Source organism: Canis lupus, chromosome 1, assembly GCF_003254725.2.
Source record: "Canis lupus dingo isolate Sandy chromosome 1, ASM325472v2, whole genome shotgun sequence".
Taxonomy (NCBI): Eukaryota; Metazoa; Chordata; class Mammalia; order Carnivora; family Canidae; genus Canis; species Canis lupus.
In genome coordinates, this window is record NC_064243.1 from 93,648,788 (window position 1) to 93,664,305 (window position 15,518).

The 15,518-nt window shown below is 35.7% G+C and overlaps 2 protein-coding genes across 12 annotated transcripts in view; one reads left to right on the forward strand and one right to left on the reverse strand.

Moving 5' to 3' along the window:
• CD274 (CD274 molecule) overlaps positions 1–15,518 on the forward strand; it is a 144,316-nt gene that overhangs the window by 74,592 nt on the left and 54,206 nt on the right. The window lies entirely within an intron of this gene.
• The window catches only part of PLGRKT (plasminogen receptor with a C-terminal lysine), a 53,777-nt gene that overhangs the window by 12,942 nt on the left and 25,317 nt on the right, over positions 1–15,518 (reverse strand). Inside the window, exon 2 of one of the 5 annotated variants that reach the window (XM_049092944.1) lies at positions 355–533. The exons of the other annotated variants lie outside the window; for them this stretch is intronic. The gene's annotated coding sequence lies outside the window, so the exon portion shown is untranslated. The remainder of the gene's footprint in view (positions 1–354; positions 534–15,518) is intronic. 5 annotated transcript variants of the gene reach the window in all.

A 15,518-nucleotide genomic window follows, 5' to 3' on the forward strand; every position in this document is an offset into this window, starting at 1 on the left:
AAAAATTAGTTGCTATTATTTGCGTAGAACATAGATACACAGTTTTAAGGTTGATTATTTAAAAATATCAATTCTGTCCCAGTTTCTCCCCTGCTCAAAAACTTCTAATGCTTCTCTTTTTGCCACATCACATATAAATGCTCTGCTCAGCTTTCCACATCCTCCAGACCAGGTCTGTGCCCCGAGACAACCTCATTTTCTGCTGCAGCCCTTCCCAGCTCTGGTCAGCCTGGCCTACAATTTTCTAGATGGAACTCCAGCCCTCTCTTCCCAGCCCTGTGACCTCAGACAAGTCAGGGCATATCTAAGCTTCAGTTTTCTCATCTGTAAAATGGGCATAGTAACAGTACCTACCTCATGGGTTCATTTTCTTAGGAGACTACAAAGAAATTATGTATACAGAGCATCTTCTTTTTCTTTTTCTTTTTCTTTTTTTAACATGACTGTAGTAGTTGGAGGAAAGGATGTTTGGGAAGAGCAGAAGCAGCTTTACATAGTATCAACCAGAAATACATCTCTGTAAATTATAATGCCTAGGGAAGTAAAAATGTGTTTCAGGAGAAAAAGACCAAATCTCTACAAAAATGAACATGTTATTCCTAAAAGCTAATGGCTGTTGAGTCATTTACTTCCTGTAATATTCTGTTTGGCAGATGTTACTAACATCCCCATTTTTCCAGAAGAAGAAACTGATGGTAAGAATGATGAGTTAATATAACAGTATGTGTAGCTCTGTGTGTATGGAGTTTTCTTTTACTTCTTAGATGAAGAAACTGTAGTTCCAACAGTTTGAAAGGCACACGCAAATTTGTAGAATGAGTGCTTGGCTGGGCTAGAGCTCCTTCTCTGGACTGTTAATCCAATGTTCTCAATAAAACCCAACTTCCCTAATATTTATTTTCAGATCTAAGTCATGCTGTTTTTACATAACCAGTTTAATTCATAAGATGTTTACTTTATTGCAAATGTAACTTACCCAACAATAACCCATAACCTCTTTATAGAATGAACTTTAAATGTTGTAATAGCTGGTTACAAATGGAGTTGCAATCTTCCAAAGATTAGCCTAGCATCTTAATTTTTGTCAGTTGGTGAGACAGGCCAAAAAAAAAAAAAAAAAAAAAGGTAAAAAGAAATAGAGAAATGCTGCATTTCCAGCAATATCAGGGAATCAGCTATTCATACTTAAAAGCATAGTCCAGAGGACTAAAATATATTCCTTTAAGCAGGAAAATTTGCAAGAGATTTCTAACCATTTTAATAGATAATTATCTAAAAGCTATATACTGCTTTTACTCTGGTATACAGGATAATATGCTGTTGCCTTCGTAATAGGATATAGCACACCAAAGCTGCTTGATGGCTTATTTAGTTATAAGTTTATGTTAGTGGTTATATACACCTTTCCAGGAAGGACTGTGGTTTGAACATCAAGAGATTTCTTATAAATATAGAGTCATCATCAGTTCTGTGCTGTAATGCCGCGTTGCTGCCAGAGTTCACTGAGGGGCCATAGGCCTCTGTGTCTGTCTCCTCCTATATCAAATAGTTATTCCTCACTTTTAGTAGTAAATACTCTTCTAAGCACCAGTCCTTCCTGGGGATGCCCTTTCTACTTTTTGTCTCCCTCTCCTTTTCTCTCAGTGATCTGTTGCTTTTGTTGTAGGGGCAGTAAGGGAGCAAAGCTTGTCAGAACTGTGTATAAAATAAAAATACATATATTCCTAATACATCCTAATGAGGACCTGAAAATCAGGGACCTCCTGTGGGTATGTTGTATGCATTTTAGAACATAGCCTTGTTATAATTATTTGGTTCTTTTGTCTTTAAGTATTTCTTCTTGCTTCCTCATCATGTTCCAGATAAGAGGTTGTTGGATGACTTTGGTCTAAGGAGATGCTGTTACAGTCAAGATAAAATAGAGAGTAATATTGTTTACACCTTCTATAATAATTGCCAGAAAACTTGTGAAGTACTTATTTTCAGGAATTGAGCCAAAGCAAAAGAGAAGTAAAATGGAATAAAACAAAAAGACAAACCTAACCACCCTGAATACAACTATGACCATGTAGAATGTTCTTTTATTAGTTTTCCTTCTATCTTCTCAATGAGTTGTGCTTCAGTCCTACATTTTGATATCTTCAGGGAATCCCAGACCTGAAGGTTTTATCTAATAAAAAGTACTTTTGTATGTGTGGTTTTACTATATTCAGAAATGCTCTAAATCTAAAATCATTCTTACAGAGTTCTTCAGAAGATGGAGGAATCCAGAGCAAGAAGCAAACAGGGGTAATTAAAGGCTATGTTTAGCAAAGCCTTTCCCACCAGCTTTGCAGAAATTTTTTAAACATTTTTTTGACAAGCTAATTCTGAAATTTCCTTGGAGGAAGAAATATACAGCAAAATGGATGAACTTCAAAAATATCATGCTTACTGAAAGAAGCCAGACACAAAAGATCATGCATTGTATAATTAAACTTATGTGAAAGGTCCCCAAAAGGCAAATCTGTAGAAACAAAGTAGGTTAGTCGTTTTCTGGGTGTGGTGTTGGGATCAAGACTTACTTGAGTGAGCACAAGGGAATTTTTGGAGGTGATGGAAATGTTCTAAAACTGGATTATGTTGATGGTTGCAGAACACTATAAATGTATTAAAAATCATTGAATTGCATCCTTACCGTGGGTGGGTCTTATACTATATAAATTATACCTCAAAAATTGTGTCTAAAAAAATAGAAATGGGACACGGTACCCTTTCAGCATCAGTCATGATAGGTAAGTCAGAAAGTGTTTATTTTCAATCATCATAAAAAAAACAAGGAAAATATGTGGTGAGATAGTTCCCTGACTATGAAATTATTCCTGCGTCTTTAAAAGGGTCTTTTGTATTCCATTCAAAAACATCTGAACCACTTGGTAAAGAGTAATTCTATTCAGATGCAAAAACTTTATAATTTTATAATAAAACATTCTATTTTACATTTATTAAAGAGGGAAGGAAAGACCGTTTTAGCATTATATATGTTCCTTTTCATAAATCATTACTTTTAAGCTTCATATTCTATACATTTTCTGTTCTTGTACTAAAACACATCAAATTATCCGTGCAGTCGCATGAGGTGGGGAGAATATTGTTTTTTTCTCTGTTAATGTTTCTATATTGTCTTAAAGTTTTCTTATCACTAATACTAATATCACTCTCCCTGGGTAAGAGGTGCAGTCTACACCTCAGCAAATTTTTGGTTAAGATGGTGAATTGAAGTGATCTGCTTTCCTTAAAACATTGCTCTAATATCAGCCCATCACCATTTTTGCAACGAATTTGCAATCAGCTTGTATGGTTGTTAATCTGGAGATTCTTTTATTTAGAAGAAAATATATTTGTATAGTAGGTAAAATCAATCAGAATCCAACTAATAATAGAAAGTTAATCTAGTGATATAATAATTACTAATAGGAAGAGTTCATAGGGCAAGTCATATCTAATTGTAATGAATTTTAGGCAACCCTTTAAATTAGAAGTTTTTTATTTAAATCTGATTTCAATATAAAGACAAAAGTAGGTTGTGGAAAGAATTCATTAGTTATCCATTTCTGGGAAATAATATTTCCAGTACTCGTGTTCATATGTGATTTTAAAAATAAAATACCATCTCATTATTATAATAAAATAACCATTAATTCCTGAAAGGGAAAAAAATGTTATTTTTACATTCTGTCCTTTTCTGATGTGTATGGGTCTAAGAGTTCTACAGAAAGGTGAGTCTGACCCAGTCATAACCAATAAATCTTAGATTTGCTGCTGTTTAATCCCTGCAGTGACACTCATTCCTCCTGCAAAATAATGCTAAATAAAAAACCCAAGCTGAATAACCATAGATAGGGAGAGGTCAGATTGGGAAACATAAGCATAAATGAAGAGTTTTATGTCAAAATTTTTTTTCTATAATCCTCCTGAATGTTTTTTAGCTTAATGAGAAAGAGACATATTTTTTGTTATGGCTGTTTATTCACACTGACTTCTTTTTTTAAAAAAAACTAAAGCCTAATTTTATAGTATAAATAAAGCAAGCTAAGATATGAAATATTAAAACAATAGTGGCCTAGTATTGGCCCACAGTGGGAGGGGGAAAAAAGGCCACAGAAAACACAGTGTGGTGGAAAGGGAAAGGCATGAGCTTTCATGAAAGGTATTAGCATCATTAAATCTCAGTCTAAAAGAAGACAGCACTCCCTGTGTCAAATCAAATAGAAAACGAATTCCAGGTGGATCAAAGCCCTAAATGTACCAAATGAATTGATAACTATTTTATAAGTAAAATTTGAAGACTGCTTGTGTAAACTTAGAGAAGCAAAGACCTTTTTGAGGAAGACAGGAAACACAAAGGAAGAGATTAATAAATTTTATACATTAAAAATGAAAAATTCACTACTTCATACCCATTAGGATGACTATCATTTAAAAAAACAAACAGAAAATAACAAATGTTGGCAAGGGGTAAGGATGTGAAGAAACTAGAATTGCTGATGAGAATATAAAATGGTGCAGCTTCTATGGAAAATGGTATGAGGATTTCTCAAAAAAGAAATTAAACATAAAATTACCATATCATCCAGCAATTCCACTTCTGGTTATATTCCCACAAGCAATGAAAGCAGCAACCGGGATAGATATTTGTACACCTCTATTCACAGCAGCATTACTTACAATAGCCATTTGGAGGGAGAAACCCAAATGTCTATTGACAACGAAATGAATAAACAAAACGTGGCATTTATATACAATGGAATATTCAGCTTTAAAAAGGAAGGAAATTGTAACACATGCTACAACTTAGATGAAACATGAGGACATTGTGCTACATGAAATTAGTCAATCACAAAACTGCAAATATTATAAAATTTCACTTCTATGAGGTACCTATAATAATCAAATTCATGGAGAAAGTAGAATGGTAGTTGTGGGGAGCTGGGAGAAGAGGAGGGTGGAGAGTTAGTGTTAATGGTAGAGAGTTTTAGTTGAGGTGGTGGTGATGATTGCACAAAGGAGAGGCATGATGGAGTCAAGAGTATGGGCTCTGTGATCAGACTACCTGCATTTGAGTCCTGATGCTGTCACTTATTAACATTGTGCCCTTGGGCAAGTCGCTTAATCTCTCTGTGTACCTCAGTTTCTTCATCTGTAAAATATGGAAAATAGGGCATCCCTGGGTGGCTCAGCGGTTTGGCGCCTTCCTTTGGCCAAGGGCATGATCCTGCAGTCCCGGGATCGAGTCCCACGTTAGGCTCCCTGCATGGAGCCTGCTTCTCCCTCTGCCTGTGTTTCTGCCTCTCTCTCTCTCTCTCTCTCTCTCTGTATCTATCATGAATAAATAAATAAATAAGTAAATCTTTATAAAAAATAATAAAGTATGGAAAATATAGTATCTATCTCATAAGGTTGTCTTGAGGACTTCATTGTTAGTGAGAATAGCAAATACAAAGAATTCAACCCTATGGTTGAAGTTGGAAATGTCTATTAAAATTTAAAGTGCACCAACCGTTTGGGGCATCTGTGTGGCTCAGTCAGTTGAGTGTCCAACTCTTGATTTTGGTTCAGTCATGATCTCAGGGTCTTGAGATTGAGCTCACCCACATCAGGCTCCCCACTCAGTGGAGAGTTTGCTTGTCTCCCTCTTCTTCTGCCCCTCACCCTGCTCATGCTCACTCTCTCTCTAAAATAAATAAATGCACCTACCCTTTGATCTAGCAATTCCACTTTGGGAAGTATCATTACTTAATAAAAACTAGTTATTTTTTCTGTTCTTTTCATCATTAGCATCAGCATCAACATCATTATCCTTATGCAGATATATATTCTGATGTGGAAAAACCTATAAGGTATATTGTCAAATGGAAGAAAGCAAGGCATAGAAGAGTGTATAGTATGCTACCACTGCACATCTCACACACACACACACACACACACACACACATTATGTATACATCTTCATATTCATATACACCTGACTCAGTATGGACTGTCTTTGAAAACTTTTTGAGAAACTAGTAATGGTGATTGCATCTGAGGAGCTAAACTAGATGGCTGGGGACAGGGATGGGAGGAAGTTTTCACTATATACTCTTTTGTTCTTACAGAATTTTGTATCATGTGCACATGTTAACTATTCAAACATAATTTTTATAAAGAAAGAAAACAAATCCCCCAAACCACATTTCAGCCTGAACTTCAACTTGAACTGTCTGTAAAGCTAGGTATTTGTTTTCATACCCAACAAGAGGGCAGTAGATAAGTGGGTAATGGAATATTCTATAGCCTTAACAGTGACTCTCTATCTCTGTTGTGAAGGCTATCCACAACACTGGAAAATTTATAGACACAGTGTCAAATTTAAGCATAGTACAGAATTTTATATAGAGTATGATAGCAAAAAAAAAAAGACTATGATAGCAGTTACATAAACTTAAAATGTAGCATAGAAAGACGGGAGAATATTAGGATGATTTTTGTCAGAGCTGTAGCACTATGGTAATATTTTCTTCCTTCTATACATAGGTATTTTACAATTGTTTTGTTTATGCAATATTTTTTTGTTGATTTATAATTGACATACAATATTATATTATTTCAGGTATACAGTATAGTGATTCCATGCTCTTATACATCATAAAATGATCATCTCAATAGCTCTAGTTACCATCTCTCACTGCACAAAGTTGTTGCAATTTAATTGGCTATATAGCCTATGCTGTACATTAAATATCTATGACTTATCTATTGAATAACTGGAAGTTTTGTCTCTTAATCCCCTTTACCTGTTTCACTCATGGCAACAGCCCTTTTTCCTTCAGCAGCCTTCAGTTTGTTCTGTTTCTATGAGTCTGTTTCTATCTTGTTTTGTTTTTTTAGATTCCACATATAAGTGAAATCATACAGTATTTGTTTTTGTCTTTCTCTGACTTACTTCACTTAGCATAATACTCTCTAGGTCCATCCATATTGTTGCAAATGGCAAGATCTCTTCCTTTTTATCGCTAAGTAATATTCTATCATATGTACCACCTCTTCTTTATCCATTCATCTATCAGTGGACACTTAAGTTGCTTTAATATATTGGCTATTGTAAATAATGCCACAGTGAACAGAGATGCATATATCTTTTTTTTTAGTTTAAATTCAATTAGCCAACATATAGTAAGTACATCATTAGTTTCAGTTGCAATTTTCAATAATTCATCAGTTGCGCATAACATCCAGTGCTAATCATATCACGTACCCTCCTTAATGTCCATCATACAGTATCTTTTTGAACTACAGTTTTCATTTTGTTTGGATAAATTTCCAGAGGTGAAACTGTTGAATCATGTGGTATTTCTATTTTTAATTTTTTGAGGAAACTCCATGCTGTTTTTTTTCCATAATGGCTCTACCAATTTACATTCCCAGCAATAGTGCACAAAGGTTCTGTTTTCTCCACATTCTTACCAACACTTATTTCTTGTCTTTTTGATAGTAGGTGTGAGGTGATACCTCATTGTTATTTTGGTATGCATTTCCCTGATTACTAGTGATGTTGAGTATCTTTTCATGTGTCTGCCATTTGTATGTCTTCTTTGGAAAAATATCTAATCAGGTCCTACACCCATTTTTAATCGAATTATTTGTTCTTTTGTATTGAGTTGTATACGTTCTTTATATATTTTTTGATAACTCTTTTTTGGATATATCATTTGCAAATATCTTCTCCCATTAAGTAGGTTTCCTTTTCATTTAATTGATGGCTTCCATCACTGTGCAAAAGCTTTTTTTGTTTGCTGTAGTCCCATTTGTTTAGTTTTGCTATTGTTGCCCTTGCCTGTGGAGACATATCTAAAAAAATATTGCTAAGACTGATGTCATAGAGCTTACTGCCTATGTTTTCTTTTAGGTTTCAGGTTTTACATTTAAGTCTTTAATTCATTTAAAATTTTATTTTTGTGTTTGATGTAAGAAGGTGGTTCAGATTCATTCTTTCACATGTATCTGTCCAGTTTTCTCAATACCATTTATTGAAGAGACTTTTTTCACTGTTGTATGTTTTTGCCTCTTCTGTCATAGATTAATTGATCATGTAAGTATGGATTCATTTCTGGTCTCTCTATTCTGTTCCATTAACTTTTGTGCTAGTTTCAATCATACTGTTTTGATTACTATAACTTTGTAGTATAGTTTGAAGTCAAGGAACATGGTACCTCCAGTTTTGTTCTTCTCTCAAGATTATTTTGGCTATGGCTATGTGATTCCATATAAATTTTATTACTGTTTTTTCTGATTCTGTGAAAAATGCCACTGGTATTATAATAGGGATTGCATTGCATCTGTAGGCTGCTTTGGGTAACTTGGACATTTTTAACAATATTAATTCTTTCAATCCATTAGCACAGTATATCTTTCCATTTGTTTGTGCTATCTTCAATTTCTTAAATCAGTGTCTTCAGCATGTAGTCTTTTATTTCCTTGGTTAAATTTAATCCTAAGTATTTTATTCTTTTTGATGCAATTATAAATGGGATTGCTTTCTTAATTGCTCTTTCTGCTACTTCATTATTAGTATACAGAAATGCAACATATTCTGTATATTAACTTTGTACCCTACAACTTTACTGTATTTATTTATTCTAATAGTTTTAGGATAGAGTCTTAGGGGTTTTTTTAAGGTTTTAAAAATACATATATAGTATTATGTCATCTGCAAATAGTGACAATTTTACTTTTTCCTTCCCAACTTGGATGTGTTATTGTTTTTTCTTGCCTAATTGTTATGGCTAGGACTTCTTATACTATGTTGAATAAAAATGGCAAGAGTGCTTATCTTTGTCTTCCTCCTGATGTCAGAGGTAATGCTCATAGCTTTTCACTATTAGGTGACATTACGTGGGTTGGTCATATATGGCCTTTATTATGTTGAGGTAAATTCCATCTATACCCATTTTGTTGAGAGTTTTTATCATAAATAGATGTTGAATTTTATTAATTTATTTTGTTTATTTTGTAATGAAAGGATTATGTTAAAATGGAAAAATATAAATAGGGATTACTGGGTAGTGAGATTATGTACTATTTTTCTTTATGATTATGTATACAAAAATAAATTAGTAAGATTTTTAATTTTTAATTTAAAAAAATTTTTAAAATATTTTATTTATTTGTTCATGAGAGACACAGGGAGAGAGGCAGAGACACAGGCAGAGGGAGAAGCAGGCTCCATGCAGGGAGCCCAACGTGGGACTCGATCCTGAGTCTCCAGGATCAGGCTCTGGGTTGAAGGGGGTGCTAAACCACTGAGCCACCCGGGCTGCCCATAAGATTTTTTAAAAAGAATATATCCATAATGGTATCTGGAAAACAAGGAAGGATGCCATCCACAAGTGAGAAATTTTGCAGAATTTCTGAAAGAGAAGAGAGCAGATGAGATCAGAATGATGGTAAAACCAGAGTAGAAGAGAAACTATAATCTAAAACAGACCCGGGGAGAGGACACTTCTACCTATAAGAATGTTGGAGAAGCTTCAAGCTGGGGAATTAATTAAATAACTACCTGTAAATCTAACTATAATTGTTACCCCTACCCTCCAAGACAGAGAGAGAGGTAGCAGTGTTTGCCTCTAGTCCAATTTTCTCCAAAGTGGAAAATATCTTGGAGGAAGCTCCTTTTCTTGGGGATGGGATCCAAGATAGAAGAGGTGTTATTGAGGCAATTCTGGATTTCAGTAACAGACAGACAAGGAAGACATCTCTTAAAAAGTAGGTTCATTCAGTCTTGAATATGACATCATGCTCCATCCCAAAGTGAATTTTTGTTTGACAGTTGTGGGGTTTTTAAGTCTGCTCCTTGCTCAGCCACCCTAAAGAGCAGCTCTTGTGTTGGCACATGTTACCCATTCTACAAAGCCCACAGACTTCAGAGGAAATTTATACCAGCTACTGACATTAATCAACTTACTCTTACCTCTAAGTATGCTGGAGAAACTTCTTAGGAACAAGAAACTAAGGGCTACTAGACAGGTGAGGGCAATCAAGAACATAGAAAGATTAAGGTACATAAAGAGAATACCTGGAATGTGAAATTGAGATAATATGGGACAGAAGAAAACTGAAGTCTGTGTGATTAGAAACTTCTTTCTCAGTTCCTGGATATGTCTACAAGGGACATTGCCTGCATAGTGTCTCTAGCTGGCTTTTAAGTGCCCCTGGGATAGACCACAGAGAGGTTGAGGGCATTGCACATGATATCAGTCAGTCTTACAATTATAATGTTGAACAAAAGAAGCCAGAAACAAAACAGTACCAACCATAGGATTCCAGTGATGTAAAGATCAAAATCAAATACAAAACTAATCTGTGCTGTTGGATGTCAGGATCATGACTATCCTTAAAGGGGAGGGTGTGAGTGACTGCAAGGGGTTATAGCAAGGCTTAAGAGATATGTTCAGGCTGTGAAAATTAAGTTAGCTGTACACTTTAACAGTGATGAAAGCTATATACAGCTGATCAAAGAGCTGTAACAGTTCATAACCCTATAGACATGAGAAATCTAGCATTAGAATGTATAAAGCCAAACTCTTGGGGAAAACAAAAGTTTGCAAATTATAAATAATGATGGTAGGATTTAACCAACTCTCAGAAATTGATAGCTCTGATAGAAAAAATGTAGAAATACTGAGGATTTGAACAATTAAATTAACAAGTTAATTATATGTATATAACCCAGTAAACATAGAAAAATATTCTTTGTAAATATTCAAGGAACATTGTGTTTACCACAGTAAAATACCACAATAAATTCTCAAGGCAGAAATATCATAGACCATTTTTTTAAATCATAGTGCAGTAAAAGTAGGAAATAAAACAAGTGGATAATGATTGTCTATAAGAATTTAAGAAAATAAATTGAAAAATGACTAAAATTTTTTTAAAAACTACTAAAATCAATAAGATAATTTAGCAAGATGGCTGAATATAAGATCATATAAGATCAAGATGCAAAAATTAAAAATTTTCTATATGCCAGAAACCATTAAAAACTATTCATGGGATGCCTGGGTGGCTCAGCGGTTGAGCATCTGCCTTCAGCTCAGGTCAGGATCCTGGAGTCCCAGGATGGAGTCCCACATCGGGCTCCCCACAGGGAGCCTGCTTCTCCCTCTGCCTATGTCTCTGCCTCTGTGTGTGTATCTCTCATGAATAAATAAATAAAATCTTTTTTAAAAATCTATTCATAATATTACAAATACTATATAATACCCAGGAATAAATTCCAACCAGAATCCTATCAAGAATTACCTTAGTGAAAAAAAAAAAAAAAAAAAAAAAAAAAAAAAAAAAAAAAAGAATTACCTTAGTGAACTTCACAGGCTTCTTGTAAAATTTACTTAGAGGAAAAATAAGCCAGAAAAGTCAATTTTGAAAATTATCTTACCTGACAGACATCCAGAGTTACTATAGTGGTGTGCTATACATTATGGTAGCAACTGGCAATATGTTCATATTTAACTTGAAATTAATTAAAATTAAATAAAATTAAAAATTCAGTTTATCAGATGCACTGATCACATTTCAAGTGCTCAATAACCATATGTAGAATTATATATCTCTGTGATATATATATGTATATGTATATATCTCATATCATATAAATACTTTCAGCCTACCACACTTATATAGAGCATGGAGATATCTATATCTCTGTATCTCTGCCTCTTTATATGTTTATATCTGTCTTATTCAGAAGAAACTGCTGACCAGGTCCTGCCCACACAACCTCTCAGTTAGGAGCATGTCTGGGATGTCTAAGGAAAAGCAAAGTGACTGGTGAGGCCAAAGCATAGTGAACAAGGGAGAGTAGTAGAAGACAAGGTCAGAGCAGTGGTGGTACCTTCACCGATTACTAAGGGCAGTGCTTCTCAAACTTTAATATGCATGTGAATCACCTGAGAGATTTGTTAAGATTCCATAGGACTAGAAAGACACATAATTAATCCTTCCTTCCTTCCTTCTTTCCTTTCCCCTTTCCCCTTTCCCCTCTCTCCTTTCCCCTTTCCCTTCCTTTCCCCTTTCCCCTTTCCTTTCGAAAAGCACGGGAGACAGGCAGGGACAAATGGAGAGAGAGAGAGAATATCAAGCCAACTCCATGCTGGGTGCAGAACCCAGTGTTCAATCTCACAATCCTGAGACCATGACCTAAACCAAAATCAAGAGCCAGACGCTTAACTGACTAAGCCACCCAGGCACCTCTATCATTCTGTATTTCTAATGCATTCCAATGTCAGTGCTTTTAAAGAATGGACCACAGTTGAGTACAAGAGTATAGAGTTTTAAAGGCCCTTGCTGGAACTTTAGCTTTTACTTTGAGGCAGATGGGAAGCTGCTGGAGAATTATGAGTGGGAATTATGTGATTTGACATTTTAACAGGATCAGTCTGACTTAATAATATCATGTACACAAGAGAGATGAGCATGTGTGTTTACTACTCATAGCAGCAATTATCGTAATAGACCCAAACTGGAACCAATCCAAATATCCATCAACAGTAGAATGTATAAATAAATCATGGTTTTATATAATGGAATACTACAAAGCTTGGAAAAAATGAATTATTGCTACAGGCAATAATGTGAATAAACAATGTGGACATAATATTGAATTAAAAAAAGACACAAAAGAATATACACTATACATACTGTATGATCCCATACATATGAAGTATGTGGCAAAACTGATTATTGAGGGTAGAAGTCTGGATAATGGTTGCCTTTAGCAGTGGGGGAAAGAGGAAGAAGCCTCCTGGGGCTGGAAATGTTTTATATATTGATCTGGGTGGTAATTACACAAGTATAAACATATGTAGAAATTTATTGACCTGTACACCTAAGATTTGTGCACTTTGCTATGTCTTTGATATACTTTAACATAAGAAAAGAAGAAGTTGTAGGGGAGCATTTGGGAGGTTGTAGCACCAATCCAGGCAAAAGATGGGGGTTTGGAACAGAGTGATAGCAATGGAGGTGGTGAGAGGTTGGATTCTAGGTATGTTTGGAATTTAGAGCTGAAAGTGATTTTCTGATGGACTGGGTAATGAGGTATGAGAGAAAAGGAAGAGTAAGAGGTAATCTCTGCATTACAGCTTGAGCATAGCATGGTGATGCCACTTATGGGGATGGGGAAGCTTCCAGCATGAGCAGATTTGATGGATATGAATGGGATACAGTGGGGTGAGAATGAGGAATTGTGGTTTGGACATGTTAGCTTGAGGTGTTATATATATATGTATATATATGTGTGTGTGTATATATATATGTGTGTGTGTATATATATGTGTATATATGTGTGTGTGTGTGTGTGTGTGTGTATATAAAACTGATGTATCGGTTATATAGGTGGCATTTGAAATTAGGAGATTGTACGAGATCCCCTATGAAGTGAATGCAGATGGAGAAAAGAAGATAGCCAGCCCATGTTAAGCCAGGGCTGCTCCAGGGATGTGTAATAAGGAGCAGAGGAGACAAAGGAAACTGAGCTGGATTGATTAGTGAAGGAGGAGGAGAAACAGGAGGCATGGTTTCCCAGAAAGCAACTGAGGAGTGTGTTTCAAGGAAGGGGTATCAGTGATCAAATATTTGAAGAGTTGTTGAGAAATTGAAGGAGACAAGGACTGAGAGATTAATTCTGTTGATTAGTGAACATCAGAAACCATGCCTGTCACATAGTAAGTGCCTCAAATATGGAGAAATATTATGGGGAATATACATTAAAGCCTATATAAACTCATTGTTCTTGGCAAAGAGATATTTTTGCAGTGAAGAAATTAAAAATTATTTGAAAATGAGTTCACATTCTTTCATGCTTTCTTCCTAACCCTTGAGGTTTGGGCTAAAATTAGCAAGTACACAGACCTAGGGAGCTAGCCTAGCCTTCAGTCACCCTAGTCCTAAAAATCATAGAGAAATGAAGTGTTTTCTAGGTTCTGCTCTGCAGTTTAGAGGCTGCCCAAACTTGTGATGGAATGTTCCTCTTATGGGAAACAGGACTGCCACTTTTCAACCTCCCTGTGCTTGGATTTCTTCATCCATAAAATGGAAGTAGTAGTAGTGGCAATGTCACAGTGTGTAACAAGGATTACAAGGGTTAGTATGTATAGAGAGCAGAATAGTACTTGGCACATAGAAAATGCTAAATAAGCATTAGGTATTTATTATTGTATCATAGTGTTATCAGTGTTCTCCAGCTTAAGGCCACCAGGAACACACCTAGAGTCCAAAAAGTAGAATTCATTGATTTGTTGCAGCGAAGGAGACACACCCTATGTTCCCATGCGGTGTCTCAGCAAGAGGATATTAGAAGAGATTTATAGGATATGGACTTGTGTTGGATAATTTGTGAGAAGGTTCAAGGGTCATCTGGACAGGGTGCTGTCATAAAGTGTGAATAATTCCATGATTGGATATTTTAAGTCTTCTTATCTAGAGGGTGGGAGGAACAGAGCAGGTATAAGAGGTAAATAGTAAAGCAGCACTCGTATTAGTTGGGATGGAGGGATGTTCAGTTATTTCTGTAGTTTGGACAATGGTCACATCTTTGTGTTCTGACCTAATTAATAGTGTGGTCTTGTCTAATGGTGATGATCTTTGAAATTGTTTATGTTCCATAGGAGAACACCATGACCTAACTGATAGTCCCAGGTCCTCACTGTCAGGGGTACATTTTTCTTTCTCAGTCTGTACAAACTGACATGTGCTTTAAGGGGGTGAGTAAAAGACTCTGGGAAGATTTTTGAAGTTTCCTCTGATGACATCTGAGTAATGAGTCATCAAGGAGAACCTGAGGAGGTAGCCAGAGAGGTAAATTCTGAATATTTAGTTCTAGGTGTACCTATCATCTCTGCTTTGCAAATGATCCACTCTTTGGAAGCTCTCAGAAAGGGATAGAAATTTAGTGGGTCACCCAAAGTGATACCAGAGAGAAGATATGAAGTAAAGGGAGTTTGTTTCTGGCTGGTGGAGGGAAGAGATTCTTGTATGCAATACGGAAACTACGGATAAGATGGCATGCTCCTTGGTGACCTAAAGCCATTACAGACACAAAGTGGAGGAACTAGCTTTACAGTAGGTGAAACTGACCTTCTCTGAATGACAGGCCCCCTGAGAACTCCCAGTCAGAATGCACATCAGGAAAATTGAACTGACAAAGAGAAATATCAAGGATGAAGAGCAAGGGTGAGGTTTCCAGGGGCTTGAAGTGTATGTAAAATACTCAAGAGGGTTGGTGTAGTGTGGCCAGAAGCACTAGGAACCTATCTTTTGAATCAGGTATTCATTGAAGAAACCTAGTAGAGTCAGGAGAAACCAATGCAGGCCTTATAGAAGGTTTTGAAACCCTGGTGCCAGCCCTTATCTGCCTTGGGCTATGTTTTTTGGTTTAGAATCTTAGCAACTGCCCACTCTGTATCTAGTTAAGCCCTTGTTTATATTTTGCTTGCCTT